Here is a 12,860-nt window from a genome sequence, read left to right on the forward strand (position 1 = left end):
ATCTTTAAGTGGCTACTTATTATTTTACCTACTAACAAGACCAGATGCTGTCAAGCACCTAATCAGTGGGCAGGGCGGTTTCAATTACTCAGCTGAATTCACTCCTGTTGAGTGAGTGACCCTGGATGGCCAGGCAAAGAGGCTCTGGTCAGTTCTTTACAAGCTTAATGCATATTCTTTGCGCCACTTCCTTGGTCATTGTCCCAGGACACTGAAGCAATTGTCAGAGGAGGAAATCCAAGGGTTTCCTGGAACCTTGGGCAAGACTAATCACCCTGGCAGCCACACCCATGGGGGATTTACACCTTTTTAGAAGTTCCTGCTCTGTTCCCCTGCTCCCCTTCCCCTTGCCTTGGTGTTTATAAAACAGCCTCCCACCATTCCCCTAGTAATTCCCTCCCTTTCATTTTTTTGCCCATTTTCTTCCTTTATGTCTAGATGTCTTGGCCCTACTCCTGCCCTTTAGATCCAGTAACTGCTAAATCCTGCTTTTTTTGTTTGTTTTAATTACAAACTTTTGTTTCCTTAGCAGCAGTTTTCACTTGGGGTGCCTCCCCGGGGTTTGTCTCCACCGCCGGCTTAGCCCCAGCTCTGGGATAACCTGCCTGAGGAATCCCCAGCACTCTGCCTGCCTTGTTTGATACCAGCAAATTCACTCACAATTCACTTCCCACATCCAACCCTCTGGGCCTTGTATCATGAGGTGAGTGTTGGTTCCCTCTCTGATTTACACTCTTGTCGGTTTGTGTCCTGTTCCCCTACCAGCCCTGACCCAGTACAGCATAGTAGATGTTCAACAAATGTTGTGAATTCAGTTCATAGACTAACTAAAATTCTTCCTTTCCCAGAGAATACTGTTCCAGTATCACAACGCGCCTGGAGTCTCAAAGAATGTTGGGTTTCCATCAGGCATTTTTCTTTCTTTCTTTCTTTTTTAATCTAATGATATACTCCTTCTTATTGCTAAAATTTTTCCGTCACATGAGTCTTTGCCCAATTTATCGTCACCTTCAAAGAGAAATTAGAAAGCTCTTTCAGGATCTGATGCTGTGTCTGATAAACAGAAATTATCCAATATGTGCATGTTGAATGGAAAAATGTTGACCAGCTCAGACCTGCTACTGATCCTATAGGTGTGAGGAGTGACCCAAACATCCCGTTTTGGACCCGGTGCCGCTTCCTGCTTCCCCTTCTCACTGTTGGCAAATATGTACGGTTCTGGTTATCCACCAGTGAAGTGGAACCTCATGGCATCTTACCTGAGACCCTCCACCATTCTCTCACAGCCCCGCTCCCTAAACCCGCCCACCTACACATCTCCTGTGGGTCCGCCCACAGCCCCTCCCAATTCTCCACGCCCCCACACCTTCCAGACTCACCTGGGTTGTACAAATGGCCTCCACGTGTGCCCCACTACCCTTTTCCCCTTTCCTGGCTCTTCCCTCGTCCTTCTCCATCTTGCCCCTTCCCCTGCCTTGGCAGCCCCGCGTCACCCTCTCCCTCTCCTGTTCCTACGTTGTTGGAATGAAGGACCTCCTAAGCACCTTGCTGTGTCTGGCATTTTGGCTTGCGGTAAGCTTATCCTGAAAAGGGAACTTGGCTGTAGAAATTAGCAGCATGTAAGAACTTAAGTGGGCCAAAAAAACTAACAATAATCATGAATGACTAGACACATTACTTTTGTGCTTTTTTTATTATTTTCCAAATCAGACACACCGTAATACACGATTGTTTCTTGCTTTTCAATACTGGTGAGGACTCTAAACCATACATCGAAAATTCAAAATGCTTCAGGTCTGACCATGAGGCTAGACGGGCAAGAATTCAGTCTGACCCTTGTATTCAGTCACAGGCAAAACACAGATGCTCTGAAAAGGTTGTATAAAATTACCTTCAGATTGCACATAACAAGTACGCAAAATAAATGAATTTCATCTTGGACATGGGTCTCAGTTCCAAGATATCTCAGTATGTATTTGCAAATATTCCAAATTACTCTCTCCGCAGTCCGAAATCTGAAGCACCTCTTGACTTCAGGTCCCATGGATTTGGGTAAGGAATATTCAGCCTATACTTATTAACATAATTATAGTGAGATGAAAGACTTTAACAATCCCCCTTCAAGCATAAAGGTAAGCAACAATTATAAATGATAATAGCATGTGATAGTGACCCAAAGAATACATCAATCTGATAGAGAGGTTGTGGGGTTTATTAAAAATGTGTTTTAATGTAGATTTCTTCTTTTGTTAATTTTCCCATGTAATGTATAAGACTATAAAATAGTACTGTGTTTTCTCTTTGATAGTTCATTCACACATTTATAAAATGCCAATTGAAATGAGCAACTGAATAATCCAAGGCAAAGAGGACTAATGTAGCATTTAAATCATGTTCACATTATTTACTTTTTTTCTCTTGATGCACAGATGCAAACTAGATGAAAATTTTTCCCAGAGTTGACAGAAGATTAAATAAGAAACAGCTATCATGGCAACTTTGGATGGAAATCTATGACAAGTGAGTAAGAGACCACCAGTTCTGCTAGCTTTGCAGGTAGCCAATTGGGAATGTCATTTCAAACACTGTGCGCCCCATTTTGTTTGAAAAGGTAGTTTCTCCTTCACTAGTTCCTGCTCCAAATGCCTGCAAAGGGGGTACGCGGGCCAGTCTGATTCCAGGAACCCACATTCTTCCCAGAGTTCAATCCAGGTCCTGCACATTGGTGGCAGGCTCTCAAGGACTTGAGCCATTCTCATCACCATCCTTGGCATACATCAGCAGGAAGCTGGAACTCAAGGTGGGTCCAGGACTTGGACCCAGGCACTCTGATACGGGCTATGGATGTTCCAAGTAGTTTCTTAGCTGCTGTACCCAAGTCCTGCCCATTTGCTCTGTATAGACAAGGTTAATGGTTATTAACTTTCCATTCCATAAAGGGTACAATTTCAAGTTATAACTAAGTGGACATGAGTGGATAAATTTGAGAATTTAGATATTGCATATAAATATATTTTTTATATATTTACTCACAATGGCCAGTAGTTTAAAATCTTCACAGCTATTGGCATGTACCCATGAGCGTTTTCTAATTCTTAATTGTTAACTGGCTATACCATCATTATACTCAAGCATTAATTAACAAATAACAGGTGTTCATTCATATCTGTGCCAAACCATGCCAATGTTAAAGGTGTGTGTGTGTGTGTGTGTGTGTGTGTGTTTCTAAACACATTATTTTCTTCAGTTGAACTTGGTATTAGATGTCTTCAGTTACTCGGATTGCTCCTTCTTTGAAAGTTTTGTAGTCTACCAGGATTTCTGTGAGGGTTATTCAGGAAGTTTATGGAAATACAGAATAAACAGATATGTGTAGTTTGAAGCAAAACCATTTTTATATTCATGCATAGTGCTTGCATTGATGTGTTTTCTGTAACATTTTTGAAGTTAACATACATGCCTAGATTTAATAATATTTTTGCATGCAAATAAATTTATCTTTTCCTTAATAGGGAAGGTTCAGACAGGTAGGGAGAGAGCATCCTTGTAATATGTGGCTGGCTTTTAGGGAAATGGGGGCATCTTTCTGACTAGATTGGCCCAAAGAGAACTTTAAGTATCACAATTAGTATGACCAGCTAAATCCTACTAAATAGAATATAGCTGGATAATGATCTAGAGACATTCATTTGCTCCAGACAGAAATATTTTTAGTGTCAGATAAATAAAAATGAATTATGTTCATTTTGCTCTAAAAGATCCAGCCAATTCAATAAATACTGCTTTCCATTCTTTTTCTGTTTATATAATAAAGGTCTACAATATCTGCCTTGTGAGTTCAGCTTCTGATGTCAACCAAGATGATAAGACTTCCAGGGCAGGAAAGTTCCTTCTCTTGAGATTCTTAAAACCGAAGTAGGAATCCCTTGAGATCTTTATGAATTGCAAATCAACCTGAGGCTCCAAGTATGATGAGACTCCAGTAACAGGGCTTGTCTGAGTCCTGTCTCTAGGCTGCCAGTCAAGCAGAGGGTCATGTGTGACAGGAAGGCCAGGTGCTAACTGTGTCAGTTGGGCCTCATTTGAATCTATTCTGGTAGGGACAGCCATCTGGAGACTGAAATAAACCCCTGGCCATCATCTCAGTGGTCATCTGTCGAGATCCAGGTTCCCACTGGAAAATGAAGAGGTGGGAAGCAAAGAAAGGGAGCTTGAGCAGTAATATGTGTTTCCGTGAATGAGAGGAGTATCCAGGAGACACCCTGACTCCCACCCCCGAGGACCTGTCCATGTCACCACTCTTCGCACACTGCCTTTCTTCTGAGCTCTCACACTCAGGAAACCGGAAGGACTGGGAGTCTGGATGCAGGAGCAGGTGGAGGAAGGCACAGGACACAAAGTGTGGTGTCTTCTCCCCAGCTATGCAGTGTCTGCTCGCCATCCTCCCTCCACTTCCACCTCTGACTCTCCTCTCATCACAACTACCAGCTTTCCTTCTAGCTGGCACAAATGGGCTTTCCATTAGGAGAGTTGACTCAGCGGTTTGTTGTTGTTTTGTTAAGATTTATTTTTATTGGAAAGGCAGATTTACAGAGAGGAGAGAGAGACAGAGAAAAAGATCTTCCATCTGCTGATTCGCTCCCCAAGTGGTTTCAATGACTGGAGCTGAGCTGATTATAAGCCAGGAGCCAGGAGTTTCTACGAGGCCTCCCACATGGGTACAGGGTCCCAAGGCTTTGGACTATCTTCTGCTGCTTTCCTAGGCCACAAACAGGGAGCTGGATGGGAAGCAGGGCTGTCAGGATTAGAACCAGCACCCATATGGGATTGCAGCATGTGCAAGGTGAGGACTTTAGCCACTAGGCTACTGCACCAGGTCCTATTTGTATATATTGAATCATCCCTGTCTATCAGGGATAAATCCCACTCGTGCAGGTGAATGATATTTCTGATGTGTTGTTGGATTTGATTAGCTAGTATTTTGTTGAGGATTTTTGCATCTAGTTTCATCAGGGATATTGGTTTATAGTTTTCTGATTTGGTTTATGTCTAATTTTGTTCATTTCTATTAGCTTTGAGTTTGATTTGTTGTTTTTCTAGGTCCTTGAGGTACATATATTCTAGAGCTTCCTGAGTTATTGATTTCCAACTTCATTCCAGGGTGGTCAGAAAAGGTACATGCTGTGATTATCATCTTTTTTAATCTACTGAGGCATGACCTGGCATATCTCTGCTGTATTACAGTCTACCCTGGAGTAGGTTCCCTGAATTGATGAAAAGCATGTGTGTTATCTGACATACTGAAATTCTCATTTCTATTATTTGTTTCGTTTCTTCAAAATTTTTGTCTTGTGGGAGAGCTTTTCATTCATGTCATGTATAGATTTGCTAAATTCCTACATTTGCTTTCCTTTGTTTTTCAGTAATCTTAGGATTTTTTTGCATTTATTTTTTGCATGCTTCATCATCTCTTTATCTTTGTATTTCCAAATTCAAGTGTTGTTGAGTTTCTGTGGTGGCGTCATATTGTCTCCCTAGTTCCTATGCCTCCCATGACTATGTTTAAACATTTCTACTAGTGCCAGTCTTAGTTTTTAATCTTTGAACTGTGTCTTCTTGGCTTAGGTGAGTGACTCTCTTTCAGTGGATATCTGGAGATGTGAGCTAGGTGCAGGTGTCATATTGTGGTCTGTGGGCAAGTGTGTGCGGCAAGGGTTCAACCTGGGTGACACCAGATTGGTCGTAGTGGATCTGCTCTTTCGTCAGCGTGCGCAGCTTGATCACCATGGTTTGTGAAATCCATTCTCACCTCCTTTATTACCAGCCGATCCCCGCCTGAGCTGGGCTGGTGGTGGCTAAAACCCCACTCGTGGCACTGCAGGAACCACAAGGAACCACCTGACAGATTTGTACAGTTTAGTTTCTGTGCCCAAAGACCCAGCCACACCCCACATGTTATCATGCAGTCACTGAGTTCCCATGGTCAGTGTGGAAGACACCCACAAACCCAAGATGCTGAAACTCCCCTCAGCTGTGAGTCTGTACCTGCTGTGGTGGGCAGCAGCATTTCCTGCTGCAGGCAGCCACCGCGGGGCTCTCTGCTTGGGTAACTTGCACTGCCCTTCTGTTCAAGGCTCATTGGAGGGTGGTGGTGCATGGCGGTGTACATGCCCCACCCAAAGTTAGTGCAGGGTGTGGATTTATCCTTTTAACCAAAACCCCTAATTGTATGTGTCTGTGCAGAATCAGGTGTACGCCACAGGTGCTGTAGCCACAGGACCAGCCACATCAAAATGGTGGCTTTTCACTGGGTGCCTTGGAGGAGAACTGGAGAAAATGTATTCCTCTCCCATGGCCACTGGCCAGGGTTTTTCCTTCACTCTGGCACTTGTGTGGACCCAGAGTTTATATGAGCTGTGGGATGCTATGCCAGGCATGCCTCTGGTTAGGGTCACCGGAGAGTGGCCTTGGTGCAGAGCAACAACGACTCTTATTGGAAGTGATGGTCAGCAACTGCTCATGCTGGCCACTGACTGCCCTGAATGGCTGACCACAAGTGGCACTTCCAAGTCCTGTCCTCCTATCCCACCAAACTTCCCACTGTTTTCCCTCGTTTCCTCCGCTAGCCCAGTCTTGGATGAAGACTTGGATGAACACCGAGAGACTTGGATGAGGGGAGCTGAGAGCTCCCTGCTGGAGGAGCACTAACCATGCCCTCAGCAGTGGCTCATCTGCTGCCTGGGATGTTCTGTCTTATATCCTGGGTCCGCCTTTGCTTACCTGACCTTGGGTAGTCACTAACCTTTCTGCCTCATTTCTGCATGTGTAGTACAGTGCATGGTGGTTATGAGGGCTAAAAGGTAGAGAAACCTCTTGTATGGCTGCAGGTGACCAGGCATCAGAGCTGGCTGGCTCTGGGAATTCATCTCTCCCTTCTCCTGGCTCCAGTCCTCTACTGAGGTGTCAGCATCGAATGCTGACCTTTCGTTATTCCGCCTGAGCCTTCCCCTATGCATTCCCCAGTCACTAAAGCTCAACATTGAACACTCAAGTAAACACATTGGAAGAAAATTTGACTTCCATGTACTCTGGGAAGGAAGGCTTGAAAATATTGACATTGTTTCTGAAGGATTTCCCATAACGGATATTGATGTTTGATACATGATGTCTAAACAATGAAAATATATTAAATCGCACCAAACTATGTGTCATTTCCAGCCAGTGGAATGCCACATTGTTAAAACTAGGACTGTCATGACTCCTAGTGGCCAAAATGTGAATTGCTGAGATTGAAAAAATACTGTAGGAGTTGGCAGTGAGCATAGTGGCTTGGGTTCATGTCCCAACTCCACACCTGATTCTGCTAGTTTCCTGCTGGTGTGCACCTTACAAACAGTAGGCTGTTTCGAAAGTGCTTAGTTCCTGGCTACCCATGTGGGCAACCCAGGCTGAGCTTTTTAGTTTTGGCCTGGCCCAGTCTTGGGTTGCTGCAGGCATTTGGGGAATGAATGGGCAATGTGCAGATCTCTCCATCTGTCTCTTTGCATTAGCATTAATTCATAACAGTTGATGAAGTAGTTTTCTTGGCAATCAAATAATACTGCAGACTTAGACTTTTGAGAGTAGTTCAGTGAGGAGGCTTGCAATGGTACTACACTAAGGACATCATTCATAAAATATGAGCAAACCTCAATTCCTTAGCAGTGCTTTTAACTGCTGAATTTCCCCAGCCTGTACAGGTAGACAAGAGCAGCAAGTTATTGAAGGTGACATACTTCTAAAAATGCTATTCTTGGAGAAAGTGTGTTTTGTTTTTTTTTAATCAGTGTGTGGTATACAAACAAAAGGGCAGACACGAGGGAGTATAACAGATTTTGAGGAATTCACGAGAGAGGTAGGGATCTGGTACAGTGAATAAGCCACTGCTTAGAACATCTGCGTCCTATGCCAGCATGTGTGAGTTTGAGTTCTTGCTCCAATCCTGGTTCCCTCCACCTGCTCCTGCGTGCTCTTGGAGGCAGCAGGTGATGGCTGAGCTAGCTGCATCCTTGTCCCCAAGGGGATAGAGTTCCTGGCTTCTAGTTTGCAGCTTTGAGTGACCCAGTACTTGATGTACAGGTATTCGGGGAATAAACCAGCAGATCTCTCTCTTCCTGAAGTAGAATAAACAAACAAAATAAATAAACAAACAAAAAAATAATGCATACGGTGGAGGCAGAGTTTGGGATCTCATCTTCTAGTTGACTTCCCAAATGGCAGCAATGGCCAGAGAAAATCAGATAGACGCCAGGACCCAGGAACTCTGCCTGCGTTTCCCACATGTGTGGTAGGGACCCAAGCACCTGAACCATCACCTACTGCCCCTAGGGTGTCTTAGCAAGGGGTCGGATCAAAAACAAGTGACTATAACTCTATTGGTGCTTCAATATAGAAGATTGACATTGCAGATAGTGGCCTAACCGGCTGTGCCACAAGTGGGTACAAATAACAGCTTTAAGAAACCTTCAAGAAAGTCCTGTATGACCATGTATACAATAGGACACCATTACCATGCTAACTTTGGCAGTTTAAATAGCAGTAGCTTAGCTGGAAGCCATGTCAACATCATGCATTTTATGTATTCACTTACTATTTCAAGAACCATTTCTTGATGTCCTGGGGAAGAAGTGAACTGTGCAGGAGTGCAGCTAGCTGTTGAGGGGCTGATCGTGAAGGGAAGCTCTTGGAATCACAGCTGCCGAAGGGGCAGATGGGAGGAGGACTGGGGAGAGGGCAGACATGCAGTCCTGTGCAGACTCCCCGTGGGCCTGAGCTGAGGCTGCCTATCCCCCAGGGAGTCATGGAGCTGGTGTGGACCCTCGCCGTTGTCCCCTTTGCGGACCCTGGAGCAGGATTTTTAACCTCTTGCATCTGTCCTGCTACCCCAGGAAGAGGCAGGAAGGCAGGAATCTTGGGTGAGTCAGTTTCAAAGAGGGCAGGCAGGTGAAGGGCCTTGTCTGTGGACAGCACCCTTGCGGCTCATCCAGGATGACCTGCAGGCCTCTCATAGCGTCCACTCTGTGAAGCAACACACCAGTGACAAGATAGGCTTTCTGAACTGTTCGGAGCTTGAAAACACACAGCAAGGTAATGAAGCCTCAAACTTAGGGCTGTGGTGGAAGAACAGGCTTAACGTGTTGGGGGATGGAGAGGAAGACAAAGGGTCTGCCCTCTGTCGATTCCACCATCAGAGCAGTGTGTAGGAGGGATGCAGGACAGAATTCCAGCAGCACAGGCCGCTGCAAGTGATCTCATGGGGAACTGGAAGTGCAAAGTAGACAACTAAGGTGGGGATAGCACAGACTGAGTTGGGAGGAAATTGGTCGTTCAAGGTCAATCCAGGGATCAAGCATCTTATTTCAAAGGTCATGAAACTTTGGTCCGGAGCCTTTGTCTCACTTCTTACCACTACCTTCTAGATTCTGTCGCTCCTGTAAGAATGGCCTCTGCTTTCTGAACAGACACAGCACGTTAGCTTCTTTCTTTGCATTCTCCTTCGTTGCCACTGCAATCGTCGTGGCCTTTAGGTCTAGCTCAGACTTCTCCTCCACCAGAAAAGCTTTTTTTTTTTTTAAAGGGGGAAGGGAGCTTTTTCTCTCTCTACCATTATTCTCTGAATAAAGTAAAAAATTCCCGGTGATAATGCACAAAACCCTGTACCTCTTCAGACTCATCTCATCCCGTGCCTTGGTATTTGACTGCCAACCTAAGTTACCACTTGTATTTAAGTTACTTACTTGTATTTTTATTTTCAGAAAATACCGCCGTATCTGTATAACACTACCTACTTCGTTGCTAAATTGAGAAAAGATAAACAGTCCTCAGCAAAAATCAAAGCAAACCAAAATACGTTACTAACGGTACTCTCCAAGGGTCTTCATCCACTGATCTGCTGCCCAAATGGCTGCCACGGTCACAGGTGAGCTGATCAGAAGCCTGGAGCCAGGAGCTTCCTCCAGGTCACCAACGTGGGTGCAGGGTCCCAACAGTTTGGGCCATCCTCCACTGCTTTCCCAGGCAATAAACAGGGAGCTGGATCAGAAGTGGAACAGTGGGGACAGCACTGGACATCTGGCACTTCCAAGTGGAGGATCAGCCTACCACGGCATGGCACCACCTCATTTTAAAATAATTTTTTAAAGATTTATTTATTTTTATTGGAAAGTCAAATTTACAGAGGAGATACAGAGGGAAAGACCTTCCATCTGCTGGTTCACTCTCCAACTGACCACAATGGCCAAGCTGAGCAGATCAGAAGCCAGGAGCTTCTTTCGGGTCTCCCACACAAGCACAGGGTCCCAAGGCTCTGGGCCACCCTCAACTGCTTTTCCAGGGCACAAGCAGGGAGCTAAAAGGGAAGTAGAGCAGCCGGGAAACAAACCAGCGCCCATATGGGATCCCGGTGCATGCAAGGTGAGGACTTTAGCCATTAGGCTACTGTACCTGGTCCTAAGATATTTTTAAAAGTAGTTTTTAACATTTTATTTTTATTTGAAAGGCAGAGAGACAAGAAGGGCTCCTCCATCCTCTAGTTCACTTTCCACATGACCGCATCAGCTGGTGCTGGGCAGATTGATACCAGGATGGAGTTCCATGCAGGTGGCGGGTCCTGTGCTTGGGCCGTCTTCCACTGCTTTCTCTAGCGCTTTAGCAACAAGCAGGACGTAGGCAGAGTAGCTGGATATATAGCCAGACACCCTGATGCTGGATGTGGGCACCTCCTGTAGAGATGCTGGCCACACACTCGTCCCCTCTGTTCTTTCACTCATGCTCTTCATGTCAGTGTGAGTTCTAATGACATCATTTCGCTTCTTCCCAAAGAATTTAAGATTATTTCATTGGCCAGGCTGATCGGTGATGAAATTCTTCAGCTTGCCTGAGAAGGTCGTTCTTACTTTGAAAGGAAACATTTATTGGATATAGAAACTTAGTCTCCCTGCCCCCCACTAAGTTTGCGAGATCTCATGCATTGTTCTTGCTTGGTTTCTGAGCAGCAGTCTGTTATTATGAATATCCTTATTCCACTTTTGTTTTGGTCCCTCTTAGTTCTCTCAGAGCTTTTTGTCTTTGATTTCCTGCAGTTTGACTCTGGTCGTGGAATCTGCGTTTTATCCCTTTGATATTTGATGTTCTTTGATTCCTTTCTCTATAGTTTGGCGTCTGTCATCAGTTTTGGTTAGTTCTTTGTTATTCTTTATTACTTAATGCTTTTTCTGCTTGTTTCCTTCTGAGAGCATAGCTCAAAATATTCATGAAAAATGATATTAAAGGATAATTGACACTTTCTATGAAGTTTGAAGTCCCTCACAACCCTATTATGTTACACTCTTTGTCATTGTCTGTTATTGTTAATACTTGCATTAGCCATCTTGTCTTGAATGTTGTTAACATGAACACATCCTTTTAGATCAAATCTTAGCCTTTTACCTTGCCAGCCTGATGAGGCCAGCATCTGTCGCTGTTCTCTCCAGGGTCGGCTTGCTCTCATTCCTTGCTGTGTCTTGTAGTTCATTGTGTTGTTATGACCAAGTATGTGGCAGTGTGTAAAGGTGCTAAGATGCACAGTTCTTCAGGACAAAGATTTGTAGGAATCTTGATGGGAGTTGGGCTCTACTTGACCTTGTTTTGCAGCTTTAAACCCCTCCAGTGGCCTTTGTTTCAGGCTTTGAAGGTTCCTTGTTTCTCCTTAGAGAAGTCTGTCTTGGATCCAGAGACCCTCCTGGGAAGACCCAATTACCATTCCTCAAAGCGTGCCCCCCACCAACCCCGCTGCGCTAATGGAGGCCTCCAGAAATTCCTCAACATGACTGCGTGCTCCCACTGGTGTAGCATCCAGGAGCTTCTGCTCTGGTGCTCACTGGGATTCTTTCCAGATCAGGTGTGGCCACTGCCCCCTGTGACCTCAGTCCTTGGATAGGTGCCAGAAAAGCCACTGGCTCTTCAGCATAGTTTTTCTTGTTGTAGAGAAGGGTGTGACAATGTAGTCAGAAGAGCTAACACTCTCCACTCCTGGGAGTGCCAGAGCAGTGAGGTCTGAATTGTCTTCTTGTACTTGGGTTTGTGGTCAGCACTCCAGAGGAAACTACACTCACACCCCGTAATTATTTTGGGAGGTTTGTGGTGGAAGGTTTCAGAGGAATGAATGACTCACATTGACAAAGGTAAGACCTGAGAAGAACATACCAATAGAAGCACTTCAGGAGAATCAAACAGAAAAGCTTTATTGGGGTCGAAGGACCTGGAACAATCAGCAGGAACTCTGGTTGGGAATAGTGGGCTGTGTGTAATGCTTGCACTGAAGCATGCTTTACTCTGTGGTCAGCATGAAAGTCACTACAAGATTTTGAGCAAATTAGTAATATGGGATAAAATGTAAGGACTCTGGAGTAGTTGCACCATTTGAGACTTGGTGTTTGAATAGACAGAAAGGAAAAGCCAAGGGGGGACTACACAGAGTGTGAGATGCAACCAGAACTCTTGGGGCAGTGCTGGGACTGAGGGGTAGGCTTGGGAAGAACCAGACCTGAGCCTAAAACCTCTGGGCAGTGTGTGGGCTGACGGGGTAAGGGAGCGTGCAGTCAGCAGCGGGAATGCCTCATGAGCAGAAGACCAGAACAAGCTGTAAGGGACACCGAGGAGGAGGACGTTTCCTTTTTTTCTGGCCTGTACAGGCTGACTCAGATCTGTGAAAGTCCACTAAGTGCTGTGTAGGAAAGCAGCTGAGTGCCAGTGCAGCCTGAAGCCTTTCTCCTGGTGGGTTCGCAAACACTGCTTCCATGAGAAAGGGTGAGTATGTATTAGAAAGTGGATGGATGGATGAA

Source organism: Ochotona princeps, chromosome 27, assembly GCF_030435755.1.
Source record: "Ochotona princeps isolate mOchPri1 chromosome 27, mOchPri1.hap1, whole genome shotgun sequence".
NCBI classification, from domain to species: domain Eukaryota; kingdom Metazoa; phylum Chordata; class Mammalia; order Lagomorpha; family Ochotonidae; genus Ochotona; species Ochotona princeps.